The sequence below is a fragment of the Hylobates moloch genome, unplaced genomic scaffold (genome assembly GCF_009828535.3).
Source record: "Hylobates moloch isolate HMO894 unplaced genomic scaffold, HMol_V3 SCAFFOLD_18, whole genome shotgun sequence".
NCBI classification, from domain to species: domain Eukaryota; kingdom Metazoa; phylum Chordata; class Mammalia; order Primates; family Hylobatidae; genus Hylobates; species Hylobates moloch.
This window is the reverse complement of record NW_026652293.1, coordinates 52,183,940-52,197,626: the sequence shown is the minus strand read 5'-3', so window position 1 is coordinate 52,197,626 and position 13,687 is coordinate 52,183,940. Positions and strand designations below refer to the sequence as shown.

The following is a 13,687-nucleotide window of genomic DNA, read 5'->3' as shown; positions in this document are numbered from 1 at the left end:
GCCGGAAAATGCATATTTTCAAACTATGCAAAAGATCTGTGGATCACTAAACATCTATGGCAGCCAATGGCTGTCCTGATGTTAATTCCTTGAAAATAGGGTGGCTCTTGGAGAGAGCATTAAAGACATGAAACTCAGAATTAGAAATAGCTTCAAATTTTACTCATAATTGCCTTTGGCTGCCAGCCAAAGGCTTGTGTGTTCAGTGAGGGGAGTATTTTTGATCATCATCAAGCCATACTGCAGATAGAGATCTCCGCATTAAAGAATTTCAGTCTCAGGGTTTAGACAGATGGCTATGCAGGACAGTCACTATAGTAGATATCTTGGACTTGGCTCAGGCAGAAAAGATTTAAGTATTGTACTTGTTCAACAGAAAACTGGATATTAATTAGCCATTTATTGTGTGCTTTATGTATACAGAACACTTACTGGTTATAAGAGGTAGTTAAAACAGCACTCACTTTTGAGAAGCTCAAAAATGCCATTAAGATGTCAAAAACAACAAATAAGCAATTAAAAAGTACAAAGGAAGACATGTGAGTACAGAATGAACTGTCTGAATTGAGTAGAGTTATCTAAGGAGTGACTAGAAACAAATTATGTTAGTGAAGGAGAATGCAACTAAAATATAAAAAGTTAACAATAAGGAAAGGAAAATAGAAAGGATGATGATTGAAGACAGGAGGAACAAATGATATAAAGAATATGGAGAAGCCGGGCACAGTGGCTCACATCTGTAATCCCAGCCCTTTGGGAGGCCAAGGTGGGTGGTTCACTTGAGGTTAGGAGTTTGAGGCCAGCCTGGCCAACATGGTGAAACCCCATCTCTACTATGTGGTGAGCCGAGATCATGCCACTGCACTCCAGCCTGAAAGACACAGTGAGACTCTGCCTCAAAAAAAAAAAAAAAAAAAAAAAAAAAGGAGATGGAGAATATCAATCTACTTGAAATCTACAGAAAACGGATCAATTTCTAAAGAGAAATGGAAAAGGACCTAGAAAGGTCAATGAGTTGGTAACCTTGAGTTCTGTTATCTTAATTATTTAAAGTAGACATTCAGAATTCAGTACAGAATTCTGGATAGCATAATGCCTTGATAGAAAGTATGCTTGAAGACAACTTCCTGTTGTGTATCATCTAAATAGAGCTATAGGAGAAAAACAGCCCAACTCTGTAAAAGGTTCTACACAAATGTTGAGAGCAAGAGGGTCGCCATCTTGCTTTGTGGTTGCGGAGTGCAGGTGAAGGAGAGAGAACTGAAGAAATGCACAGAGAACAGTGAACAAGCCATGCAGAAGAGAAGCCAAAACCCAGGGCTTAGTTAGGTTGTCTTAACCCTAGCTGCACAATAAAATCACCAAATAGACCGGGCGGGGTGGCTCACACCTGTAACCCCAGCACTTCGGGAGGCCGAGGCGGGCGGATCACGAAATCAGATAGAGACCATCCTGGCTAACATGGTGAAACCCCTTCTCTACTAAAAATACAAAACAAACAAACAAACAAAAACTAGCTGGGTGTGGTGGCAGGCACCTGTAGTCCCAGCTACTCGGGAGGCTGAGGCAGGAGAATGGCGTGAAACCGGAAGGTGGAGCTTGCAGTGAGCCAAGATCACATCACTGCACTCCAGCCTGGGCGACAGAGAGAGACTGTCAAAAACAAAACAAAACAAAACAAAAAAAAAACCACCAAATAACCGACGCAGACCAATTAAATTCTAGTCTCTCCAGGCTGAAATGATATTAGTCCTTTAAAAAAAAAAACTCCTCACACATTTCTACCATGCAGCCAGAGTTAAGAGGCACCAGCCTAGTGCCCAGGAACACTGCAGTGGCAGAGATTATTAGGAGTCAATGATTTTATTAAACTGACCTGCTTAGTGAGTTGGTGGCAAATTCTTTCAAGGTAGATGATCTGTAGGGAGAAGGAAATATGGACGTTTAAGGCAAGAGATAGAAAGTGGAAGTTACTAACTTACAGGGGACTTTTTTTTGTTTTTGAGATGGAGTCTTGCTCTGTCACCCAGGCTGCAGCGCAGTGGGGCAATCTCGGCTTACTGTAACCTCCACCTCTCAGGTTCAAGCAATTCTCCTGCCTCAGCCTCCCAAGTAGCTGGGACTATGGGCATGTGCCACCAAGCATAGCTAATTTTGATTTACAGGGGATCTTTAAAGCTGTGTTAGCAGGTACCTCTAAGAGACTGCAGAGAGAACAGAGAAACTAACACAGATTTGTGGACCACTGCTTCCATGGTTTATCAGAGCAATGAGTGGATATGGGTAAATAAAATGGGAAATCAGCAAACAGGAATCAAAAAGCAGTGGTGAACCTTCAGTCATCAATCACATGCAATGAAAAGATCACTTGTCAATACTGAACTCTGACTTTTTGCATTATTTTCTTCCTTCCCTCCCCTTCTAAATGGGCTTAGCTTTACCAGGTAGTCTCCTAGCTTTGTAGAATTTTTCCTATAAAATGCTTGCCAAAAGAAAGAGAAACACTGCCTATCTTTTCATGTCTGCCCTTAAATATGTGAGTGGCACTTCCAGTGGTGTTTTCCTCCGTCTCTGCTCTATTTTAGCTGACTGTTTCCTGCTGCTCGAAATTAGCCTGCCCCTAACTGTATAGATTACTTAGGTATGGCTTGCCTAGAGTAATAGATCCTAGTATTACAAACTTTTGAATAATTCCTATCCACTAAAGTTATTTGATTTTAATTGAACTGAGCAGAATAAACTGACCTCTCCCAAATATTAATAAGTCAGATTGAATGAATCTTTCTGGGTTTTATTCTGCCTCTTAGCATCAAAGCAGAATTTTCCAAACTTGAAAATCTTAAAAAGAGACCCTCTGTTATAGTCCGTTTTTAATATCTGCTTAACTTAACTCATTCTTAAATAAATAAGTGGTAAAAGGAACAGGACTACCATCATCCGCTTAGGTTAATCATTGGTAGTGGGAAAAAATTGCTGAGTCAGCCACAGTGATGCCTGTGCTGGTTAAACTCTCACAGATCCTCACTGTTAATGACCACGATTGGTGAAGCAGTTCTCCAATATCACCTTTATTGTCTGTATGAAATCCTTCATATTTTGTAAGAGATGTAATTTCACTCTGTGTTTACATGGTATTGTCAATCACCAACAGTCAATGAGAGACAGACAACATAAGATGGACAGAGGTGGAACAGAGACGATAGAAACAGAAACCAGGGCCACTTTGCAGGGGAGAGAAAGTGCAGCATGGGTTAGTTCCACAAGTGGTCAGTTCAATTGTGAATATTTTTACTTTATGATCACTCATTCTTCCCAGTGTAATCTTGTAACTTCTGGGACTCACACAAATCATTTTTTAATGAAAATGTACTTACACTGTCTTATATATTGTAGTATTTGCATTTTTGAGTATATACTTCTTGATTCTGTAGTTAATTTCATCAAACATATCTTTCTGACATGACCCCTGTTTAAAAAAAAAAAAAGTGAACCTTTTGAAACTTGGGCCTGATCAAGCTACTTCTTGCTTAAAATACTTCAGTGGTTTTCCACTGGTTTTTAGGAGAAACACCAAAATCCCTAATAGGGCCTACAAGCCAAGCAGTGTGTGGCCACTGCCTGCCTTGGAACATACTCTACCTTGTCCTTTATATTCCAGAATTTGTAAAAGGGCTCAGTAACAAGCTTAATCACGTTATTACATGATGTTCTCTCTTGTTCTCCCAAATCTTCATGTAAAAATTCCTTATACAGTTATAATACACCCTAAACGCAAGGTATTAGTTAAGTTCTTATATATTCCACATTTTTATATAAGACTTTAAGAAAACTTCCTCAAAAAGAACTTTTCAATTAAAAATTACTTTCTCGCACAGTAGGTTAGTCCTTAGGCAGACTGTTCGTGTTGCTATTTAAAATGCCATCTTTTTCTTTGCCAATTTTGTTTTGTTTTGTTTTGTCTCCCTCACCATCTTTTCACTTGTCGTTATCTCCTGCAGCACTCAAACTTGTTCCTAAAATTTGGTGAAAATGTTTGACAAACTCTATCGTGAATAACAAATAGATCTTATTAAATTTGAATTCTGAAGTCTGATCTTGGGTGACCTCCTTTCTCTAAGTGTTCATTTTTCAATTATGCCAGACTGGGGTAGGGGAGAGGGTAAGAGGTAGTATTTATTTCCTATGATTACACAAGTAATTTATTCTTTGTAGAACATGTGCAAAGACTAAAAATATATAAAGAAGCAGAAAAATAGTCCATAATCTTAACGCTCAGAGACAACCAGTGATAATACCCTGGTGTGTTGACTGCTCCCACTCTGGTGCTAGTCACCAGCACTTCACACTGAAACCAACCCAATAGTCCCGTAGATCAGCAGTCCCCCAACCTTTTTGGCACTAGGGACTGGTTTTGTGGAAGACAATTTTTCCACAAACCATAGGGGGTGGGCAGGGGGAGTGTCAGCAGGCGATGGTTTCAGCATGATTCAAACACATTACGTTTATTGTGCACTTTATTATACTGGGGAACTGTTGGCATAATTGTGTTTTGAAATGTGAGAAAGGTGAGATTTGGGAGGGATCAGGGGCAGAATGATATGGTCTGGATCTGTGTCCCCACTGAAATCTCATCTTGAATTGAAATCTGAATTGTAATCCCCACCTGTTGGGGAGGGAACTCATGGGAGGTGATTAGATTATGGGATGGTTCCCTCATGCTCTTCTTAGGATAGTAAGTGAGTTCTCACAAGATCTGATGGTTTTATCAAGTGCTTTTCCCCCTTTGTTTGGCACTTCTCTCTTGCCACCATGTGAAGAAGGACACATTTGCTTCCCCTTCCGCCATGATTGTAAGTTTCCTGAGCCCCTGTGGAACTATGAGTCATTTAAACCTTTTTCCTTTATAAATTACCCAGTCACAGGCAGTTCTTTATAGCAACATGAGAACATACAATTATGCCAACAGTTCACCAAACTCTTAACTCATTTCAGCATTAACCCATAAGTCTTAAGTTCACAGTCTCATTGAGACAAGGCAAGACCCTTCTGCCTATGAGCCTATAAAATCAAAAGCAAGTTAGTTACTTCCTAGATACAATGAGGGTACAGACACTGGTTAAATACACCCATTCCAAATAGGAGAAGAAGTTGGCCAAAACAAAGAGTCTATAGGTCCCACACAAGTCCAAAATCCAATAGGGCGGTCATTAAACCTTAAAATTCCAAGATGATCTACTTTGACTCCATGTCTCACATCCAGGTCATGCTGATGGAAGAGGTGGGTTCCCACAGCCTTGGACAGCTCTGGTCCCATGGCTTTGCAGGGTACAGCCCCCTTCCTGGCTGCTTTTGAGAGGTGACAGCGTGCTGGCAGCCCTCGCAGCCCTTGCTCGCTCTTTGTGCCTCCTTGGCCTCAGTGCCCATTCTGGCCACACTTGAAGAACACTTCAGCCTGCCTCTGCACTGTGGGAGCCCTTCTCTGGGCTGGCTGAGGCTGGAGCTGGCTCCCTCGGCTTGCAGGGAGGTGTGGAGGGAGAGGCACGGGCGGGAACCAGGGCTGCACGTGGCACTTGTGGGCCAGCGTGAGTTCCCAGTGGGCATGGGCTCAGTGGGCCCTGCACTCAGAGTGGCCAGCTGGCCCGCAAGCCCCAGGCAGTGAGGGGCTTAGCACCTGGGCCAGCAGCTGCTATGCTCGATTTCTCGCCAGGCCTTAGCTGCCTCCCTGCAGGGCAGGGCTTGGGACCTGCAGCCCGCCATGCCTGAGCCTCCTCCTCCCTGCCATGGGCTCCTGCACAACCCAGGCCTCCCCGACAAGTGCCACTCCCTGCTCCATGGTGCCCAGTCCCATCGACCACCCAGGTGCTGAGGAGTGTGGGCGCACGGCGCAGGACTGGCAGGCAGCTCCACTTGTGGCCCCGATGCAGGATCCACTGGGTGAAGCCAGCTGGGCTCCTGAGTCTGGTGGGGACTTGGAGAAACTTTATGTCTAGCTAAGGGATTGTGAATGCATCAATTGGCACTCTGTATCTAGCTCAAGGTTTGTAAATGCACCAATCAGCACTCTGTGTCTAGCTCAAGGTTTGTAAATATACCAATTGACACTCTGTATCTAGGTAATCTAGTGGGGACGTGGAGAACTTTTGTGTCTAGCTCAGGGATTGTAAACGCACCAATCAGTGATTGGCTATGTGGCAAGGTGAGAAGTAGGAACTAGACCAAAACCCTAATGTTTCAAAAACAACACCTGGAGTATTGCACCAGGCCCTCTGAACTACCCTGTCTCATTTTGTGATCCACGGAATCTTCCACATGCTGTTTCTCAAACAAGCCATGCAGCTCCTGTCTCTTTTGCCTTCTACTACAGAAGCTTCTTTCTCCAGAGAAACACGTTTTACTTCCTTATCTCCAGGTTTCTGTCCTAATGTTCCCACATCAGACCTTTTCTAACTAGCCTATCTGAAATAGCACCCTCCCTATAAGCACTTAGCACTATCTGATTGTGTGTGTTTTTATGTACATGCCTATTTGCTTATTTATTTATTTGCTAATCGTCTGGCTCCTCTCACCACAATGGATGCTTTATGAGAGCAGGAACTTAGTTCTTGTTCACTGCTGTATTCACAGCATTTAACATAGTCACACATAGACAAGTCACAGGCCCTCAATAAATATTTGTTAATGATTGAATGGAACAATTGATATTTTCATTGCCATGTCTTCTTCCAAAACATGTTGAAATTTCAGTTCTCCTTGAATGATCTCAAGTGCAACTCTAAATTTGGGCTTGGTTTACACAGCTATTCAGGCTGAGGTGCATCTATCTGCAAATGGTCAGGTTTCTAGATGGGCTATAACAAATGCAGTTCACTTTTTTTTTTTTTCTGAGACGGAGTCTCGCTCTGTCACCCAGGCTGGAGTGCAGTGTCATGGTCTTAGCTCACTGCAAGCTCTGCCTCCTGGGTTCACGGCATTCTCCTGCCTCAGCCTCCCGAGTAGCTGGGACTACAGGTGTCTGTCACCACGCCTGGCTAATTTTTTGTATTTTTAGTAGAGATGGGGTTTCACCATGTTAGCAATCATCAATAAAAGTGGCAGCACCACAATGTCTGGGAGATCTTCATTGGATCCTTTGTGGATGGTAGTCTTATTTCCATTTCTCTTTTGCAGGACTCCTGACTGGCTCAGAACTTTTATTCTTTTCTCTGAACAATCCCAGATTATGCCTACTTCACTTTTTTTTTTTTTTTTTCCTGAGGCAGAGTCTCGCTGTGTCGCCCAGGCTGGAGTGCAGCGGCGTGATCTTGGCTCACTGCAACCTCCACCTCCAGGTTCAAGCAATTCTCCTGCCTCAGCCTCTCGAGTATCTGGGACTACAGGAGCGTGCCACCACACCCGGCTAATTTTTTGTACTTTTAGTAGAGATAGGGTTTAACTGTGTTAGCCAGGGTGGTCTCGATCTCCTGACCTCGTGATCCACCCACCTCAGCCTCCCAAAGTGCTGGGATTACAAGCGTGAGCCACCACGCTCAGCTGGCAACTTCACTTTAAAACTGACATTCTGTAATTTCCCATTAGTAAAGACTGTGGTGATGATGATGATGATAGGTGAAATTACATTCTATTACAAAATTACATATTTGTGTCCCCACCCAGATCTCATCTTGAATTATAGCTCCATAATCTCCATGTGTCATAGGAAGGACTGGATGGGAGGTAATTGAATCGTGGGGGCGGGGTTTTCCCATGCTGTTCTAGTGATAGTGAATAAGTCTCATGAGATCTAATGGTTTTATAAAGGGCAGTTCCCCTGCACACATTCTCTTGCCTGCTGCCACGTAAGATCTACCTTTGCTCCTCGTTCACCTTCTGCCATGATTGTGAGCCCTCCCCAGCCATATGGAGCTGTGAGTCCATTAAACCTCTTTTTCTTTATAAATTACCCAGTCTCAGGTATTTCTTCATAGCAGTATTAAAATGGACTAATACATTTATCTAACTATTTAAATCTTCTGGCAGATGCAATTTTGTCAGTCATAGCATTTATTGACCATCATGTGACAGCATGCCAGGTGCTGAGGGAAATCATAAAGGTTTGTGTTATAATGTAATTGTCTTGGCCATGAAAGATGTTCAATAAATGTGTTGATTGATTCATTATTAAATCCTTCAGTTTCTTTGTTCATAATCCTATTCAGTTTTTTTCTGTTAATTTTTATTCCAAATTCAAGGCATATTTTACAAAATCTCTGGTTACAACCCAAGGAAAATACATAATGGGACAAATTAGGAAATTAAAAAAACAGATAATAAAAAAAGCATGGTAATATTTCATTTGAAAGCATAAAATAACTGGGAAACTAGTTCACTGTCACCAAAAAAGAACATTTTGTGACTGCAGCAATACAAAAAAAAGGTAAAAGAAAAAAAAAAGTATCTGTTCCCTTTGTGCAGTCAAATTCTGTAACTTACACTCAACTTATTTAGACTGTGTGATAATTCAAACAAAGCCTGAATTGAAGTGTATTTTTGCCCCATATATATTTTAATCTATTCTGTGTGAGTGAGTGGTATAAACATGAGTTTAAGTGAATATTTAACCTACTTAAGGGAATGTGGCAGACAGTGCTGGCTGCATATTCAGTATGCATTCTTCCAATCTTCATTACTAACAGAGCCCAGATTTTGTTTAGGGCAGCAGTTTAGCCCAGTAAAAGTATTCAGCTTTCCAGACTCTTTGCAGCTCAAGGTGCTTTTCTTACCCAGCACAGGACATTGAAATTAAAGTGCAAGGTGATAGGGTTGTTTTCCTAATAAAAAGACCAAGCTCAGCTTGCAGGCATCTTTTGCTCTTAGCTCTGCTCCCTTTTTCTCCATCCTGAATAGAGCTGCAATAGCTGGAAGTGAAGTAGTCATCTATGTAAGGATGCAAAGCACATGGTTAGAATGATGGGACAGAAAGTGTGAAAAAGTCTGTGCCCTTGGCTGGGCACGGTGGCTAACACCTGTAATCCCAATGCTTTGGGAGGCCAAGATGAGAGGATTGTTGGAGCCCAGGAGTTTGAGACAAACCTGGACAACATAGCGGAGCCCTGTCTCTTCAAAAAAAAAAAAAAATTAACCAGGCATTGTGTCGTGCACCTGTAGTCCCAGCTACTTGAGAGGCTGAAGCAGGAGGATTACTTGAGCTCAGTTTGAGGTTATAGTGAGCTATGATCATACCCCTACACTCCAGCCTGGGCAGTAGAGTAAGACCTCAATTCAAAAAAAAAAAAAAAAAAGAGGCTGTGCCCCTGATGGTTTCCTTGAGTGACTGCCAGCTCTGAACTGTCAAATTTCTGTTACACATAGCCAAACACAGTTCTAACAGATAGGATAATCTCCTGATCTCCTGAAGGTTTCATTTATGTGCGATTGGATATAGACATGACAGACACATTATAAATAATTCATATTTTCTTTCTGGTTGTATGTGTTAGGCTCTACCACTCTATTAGTCTGCTTCCAGTCACTATTATTTACTAAAAAATTTTCCTTCTATTTTTTTTAAGACAGAGTCTTGTTCTGTCACCCAGGCTGGAGTGCAGTGGCGCGATCTCAGCTCACTGCAAGCTCCGCCTCCTGGGTTCACGCCATTCTCCTGCCTCAGCCTCTCAAGTAGCTGGGACTACAGGCACCCACCACCACGCCTGGCTAATTTTTTTGTATTTTTAGTAGAGACGGGGTTTCACCGTGTTAGCCGGTATGGTCTCGATCTCCTGACCTTATGATCCACCCGCCTTGGCCTCCCAAAGTGCTGGGATTACAGGCTAAGATTTTCTTTCTTTTTTTTTTTTTTTTTTTTTGAGACGGAGTCTCGCTCTGTTGCCCAGGCTGGAGTGCAGTGGCGCAATCTCGGCTCACTGCAAGCTCCGCCTCCCAGGTTCACGCCATTCTCCTGCCTCAGCCTCTCCGAGTAGCTGGGACTATAGGCGCCCGCCACCATGCCCGGCTAATTTTTTTGTATTTTTAGTAGAGACGGGGTTTCACCGTGGTCTCAATCTCCTGACCTCGTGATCCGCCCGCCTCGGCCTCCCAAAGTGCTGGGATTACAAGCGTGAGCCACCGCGCCCGGCCAAGATTTTCTTTCTTAAAAATAATGCATAATTTCACATTTTCCACTAAAATGGCCCACATGAGTATGATCGTGGTATTATTTTATCTCTGAATCTAAGTATTATTTACTAATTATTCAAAGTCAGTGACATGGGCAACTGAGGAGTCATCAATCTTAGTGTATACATGCACAGATTTCATAGTCATAGACACTGAGATTGAATCCTACCTCTACCCCCTACAAGCTCTGTGATCCCGAATACAAAACCTCTCCTTTCTCTACCCACCATCCCTTAAACCCTGTGCTACCACAATCGGCACAGCACTTACTACACTACACTGAAATCACTAACTTACTTCTGTTTTTCCTCAACTGCACTGTGAGTACTTTGAAGTTCAGGAAGGTGTCTTTAGCAGCTCTCTTCTGGTATTCATCCCAGTACCTACCACTTAGACGGCATTCAATAAATATTTGTTGAATGAATCAATAATTAATTCTGAACCCATAATTAAGTAATCTGGCTTTCCAAATATGACATTCCCTACAAAGGAAATTTAGAAAACACAAAAATTGAAGATATGAAAGGTGGCTAGAAAGTGACTGCCATGATCAACCAGAGAGAATTTATCCCACGGGAAAGCATTCAAACAAACCAGCATGGTAATGTATCTCAAGTGGGGAGGGCCATGTGCCTTCCAAGTCTCTGTCTTAGGGAGTCTTAGTGGAACACGTGGGAATTTAAGAGGCCACTCCATGGTATTTAAAGTCTGTATGAAATGAAATGATCCTCTGGAACTAAAGCCCATTGCATTCCTTAGATTTGGCTTCTTTCCTCTCCATCTGTAGAGGACTTTCTGTGCTCTGGACCTCATGGTGTAGAGGGAGGGAGAATCCCTCCCTCCACATACAGGACTCTGGTGTTAGTTCCACAGAATTGTGTGTCGTGTGCACCCATAGCCTTACGTGGGAAGCGATACAAGCAGAACCGGGAGTGACAGTGCTTCTCTGGATGGCTGTGAGAGACGGCTCTCTGAAACAAGAATCCTCATGCTGCTATGAGTCAGACTATCAGCTACATACGTGAAACATCCACCTGAAAGAAAGCGACAGAAGGAAAAGAGAGGGGAAGAGGAGGAGAGGGGAGAGGAAAATTGCTCTTGGATCTGTGGAGGGAGGAGATTGCCAATTAATGATTCCTAAGATCTCACTATTGAAAGCTGCTTATATCAAGCACTATGCAAATCACTTCTCACATACTCTCTCATAGCAGCAATCTTAATAAGATGGGTGTTACTATCATCTCCATTTACAGGTGAAGAAACGGAGGCCAAGATAGATTAAGCAGCATGTCTGCAGTCAGTCATGCAGCTAGAGAATGATGGCACCTAGATTTAACCCTTGTTCTATGATTCCAAAGTCTATGCCTTTAAATATTCTGATAAACTGCCTGAAAGAGCCTAGAGTCTTATACAAAATACGGTCACATATAGAGGTACACTTATATACACCCATATACTCACACACACATACACATGTACATATACACATAAACACATATGCATTCACATATATACACATATATGTATATACTCACATACACATATTCACACATATACCCACATGCATAACATATTCAGACACACACAAGCACATACACATATACACACACATCACTAGGGCTGCCCATCCATAGAAACTCTCCCAATGCATGCTAATTTTTTATTTTATTTTATTTTATTTTACTTATTTATTTATTTATTTTTTGAGAGAGAGTCTCACTCTTTTGCCCAGGCTGGAGTGCAATGGCATGATCTCAACTCACTGGAACTTCCACTTCCCTGGTTCAAGGGATTCTCTGACCTCAGCCTTCTGAGTAACTGGGATTACAGGCCCCCACCACTACTCCTGGCTAATTTTTGTATTTTTAGTAGAGACAGGGTTTCACCACGTTGACCAAGAGGGTCTGGAACTCCTTACCTCCGGTGATCCACCCCCTCGGCCTCCCAAAGTGCTGGAATTACAGGCGTGAGCCACCATGCCCAGCCTCGTGCTGATTTGAGAGAGCACTTTGCTGCATCCAATCCACATCCTCCCCTTTCTCTCCCACTCCTCATAAAGGTCCTTGGAGTTAGCCAAGGACTCTCTCTTACAATTTGTTTAAGGTTCTGCAAATAGCAGGGGGCTAAAAAGACATTCAGACCATGAGGGGATGTTCCTGTGTGGGGATTTTTAAATAATCAATTAGAACATGTTATGGACTCCCTGAAAACACTTTTTAACTCAAGAGAATAGCTTGACTCTGATTGGTTTTGTTAGAAGTCAAAAGGAGGAGTGCAAAGGCCTGACCTATTTCAGGCTTAAAAAAGAAAAATAGCCTCATCTCATTTTGTGGATTTTTCCCCTTATCTTTTTGATAACAAGGGAACTTATTTCTTTTTTTTTGGTTACACATATCACAGACAGTGAGGAGGCAATCCTTAGAGAGCTTCTATTTGAAGTGGTTTAACTAAAAGATGAGTCGCATTCTCAGTGCTGTTTCCCAGGTTCTGAGATATTTTTCACTTTTTCTTTCCCACAGCCAACACAAGGAAAATGGACTGTGGGTCAGGTAATGTAAGCAACAGACCACAAGATTATTGCCAAAAACGTAACCATCCAATCAACTTCAAAGGAAAATATTCATTAAAGTGACACATGTTAATAGTATTGAATTCAAAACGCTTGTTTGGACACCCAGATGCCGGAAAGCGCCATATCCTGATTAGCTGAAATATTCTCAATTCTCTCAGATCTTCCTTCCTTATTTTGATTGCAAGTCAGGTTTCAGGGAAATTCTTTCCCACTACTGTCTACTGATCACATCACTAAAGCATTTAAAAATCTTACTTGTTTCCTATAAGAAGAAATGGAAAGCACAACCACAAATATTTGTGTAAATGTCACAATTTATTATTGGAGTCTTTGTTCATGCTGTTAGAGAATTATTGCAGCAAGTTCTTGTAGCTGGACTTCTCTTCAGACACTTCCTACACTGAACACGCACACTCAGACACGCCCATATGCTCACTCTCTATCTTTCTTTTTTATGCAGATGATTTTCCATTTCTTTTACCTCCTGTATGTAGTCTTCAGATAGAAGGTATATGTTCTACTATGAGTGTTTTCAAGCCCAGGGGAAGTGGAAAGGCAAGGGAGCTGTTCTCTCCCATAGAAGGCAGAAAATAAAATCCACAGAAAGAAAGAGAAAGCACTTCCAGAAGGCAGCAAGTTCACGTCCTAGCCTATCATTCACCAAAAAGGAAGAACAGAGTGAGGCAGCAATATTGGGCTTTAACTCTTTCCTGGAATGCTCTGAACCAGATGCCCGGGATTTCATTTTTATAGAATTAGATCATAAATGGGACCAAGCTCCCGGTTCAGTCATTTGTCACCAAATAGCAAGAATGTGGTGTCCTAACATGGAAAGAATGTTATGTCCTAAACATTTATTTCTGGCCATGTCTTTCCCAGCCTTGAGATCAAAACTTCACCTAATAGATAAGCATGGGGCCTGGACCCCTTGTCCTACCCACTCCTCGATAGATAGCACCCCAC

At 42.3% G+C, this 13,687-nt stretch overlaps 1 long non-coding RNA gene across 1 annotated transcript in view; it reads right to left on the bottom strand.

Annotated features, from left to right (window-relative positions):
• LOC116457962 (uncharacterized) overlaps nucleotides 1-3,467 on the bottom strand; it is a 20,497-nt gene extending 17,030 nt beyond the window's left edge. Inside the window, exon 1 of the long non-coding RNA XR_004245159.1 lies at nucleotides 3,375-3,467. This is a non-coding gene — a long non-coding RNA (uncharacterized LOC116457962). The remainder of the gene's footprint in view (nucleotides 1-3,374) is intronic.
• Between the last annotated feature and the right edge of the window lie 10,220 nt (nucleotides 3,468-13,687).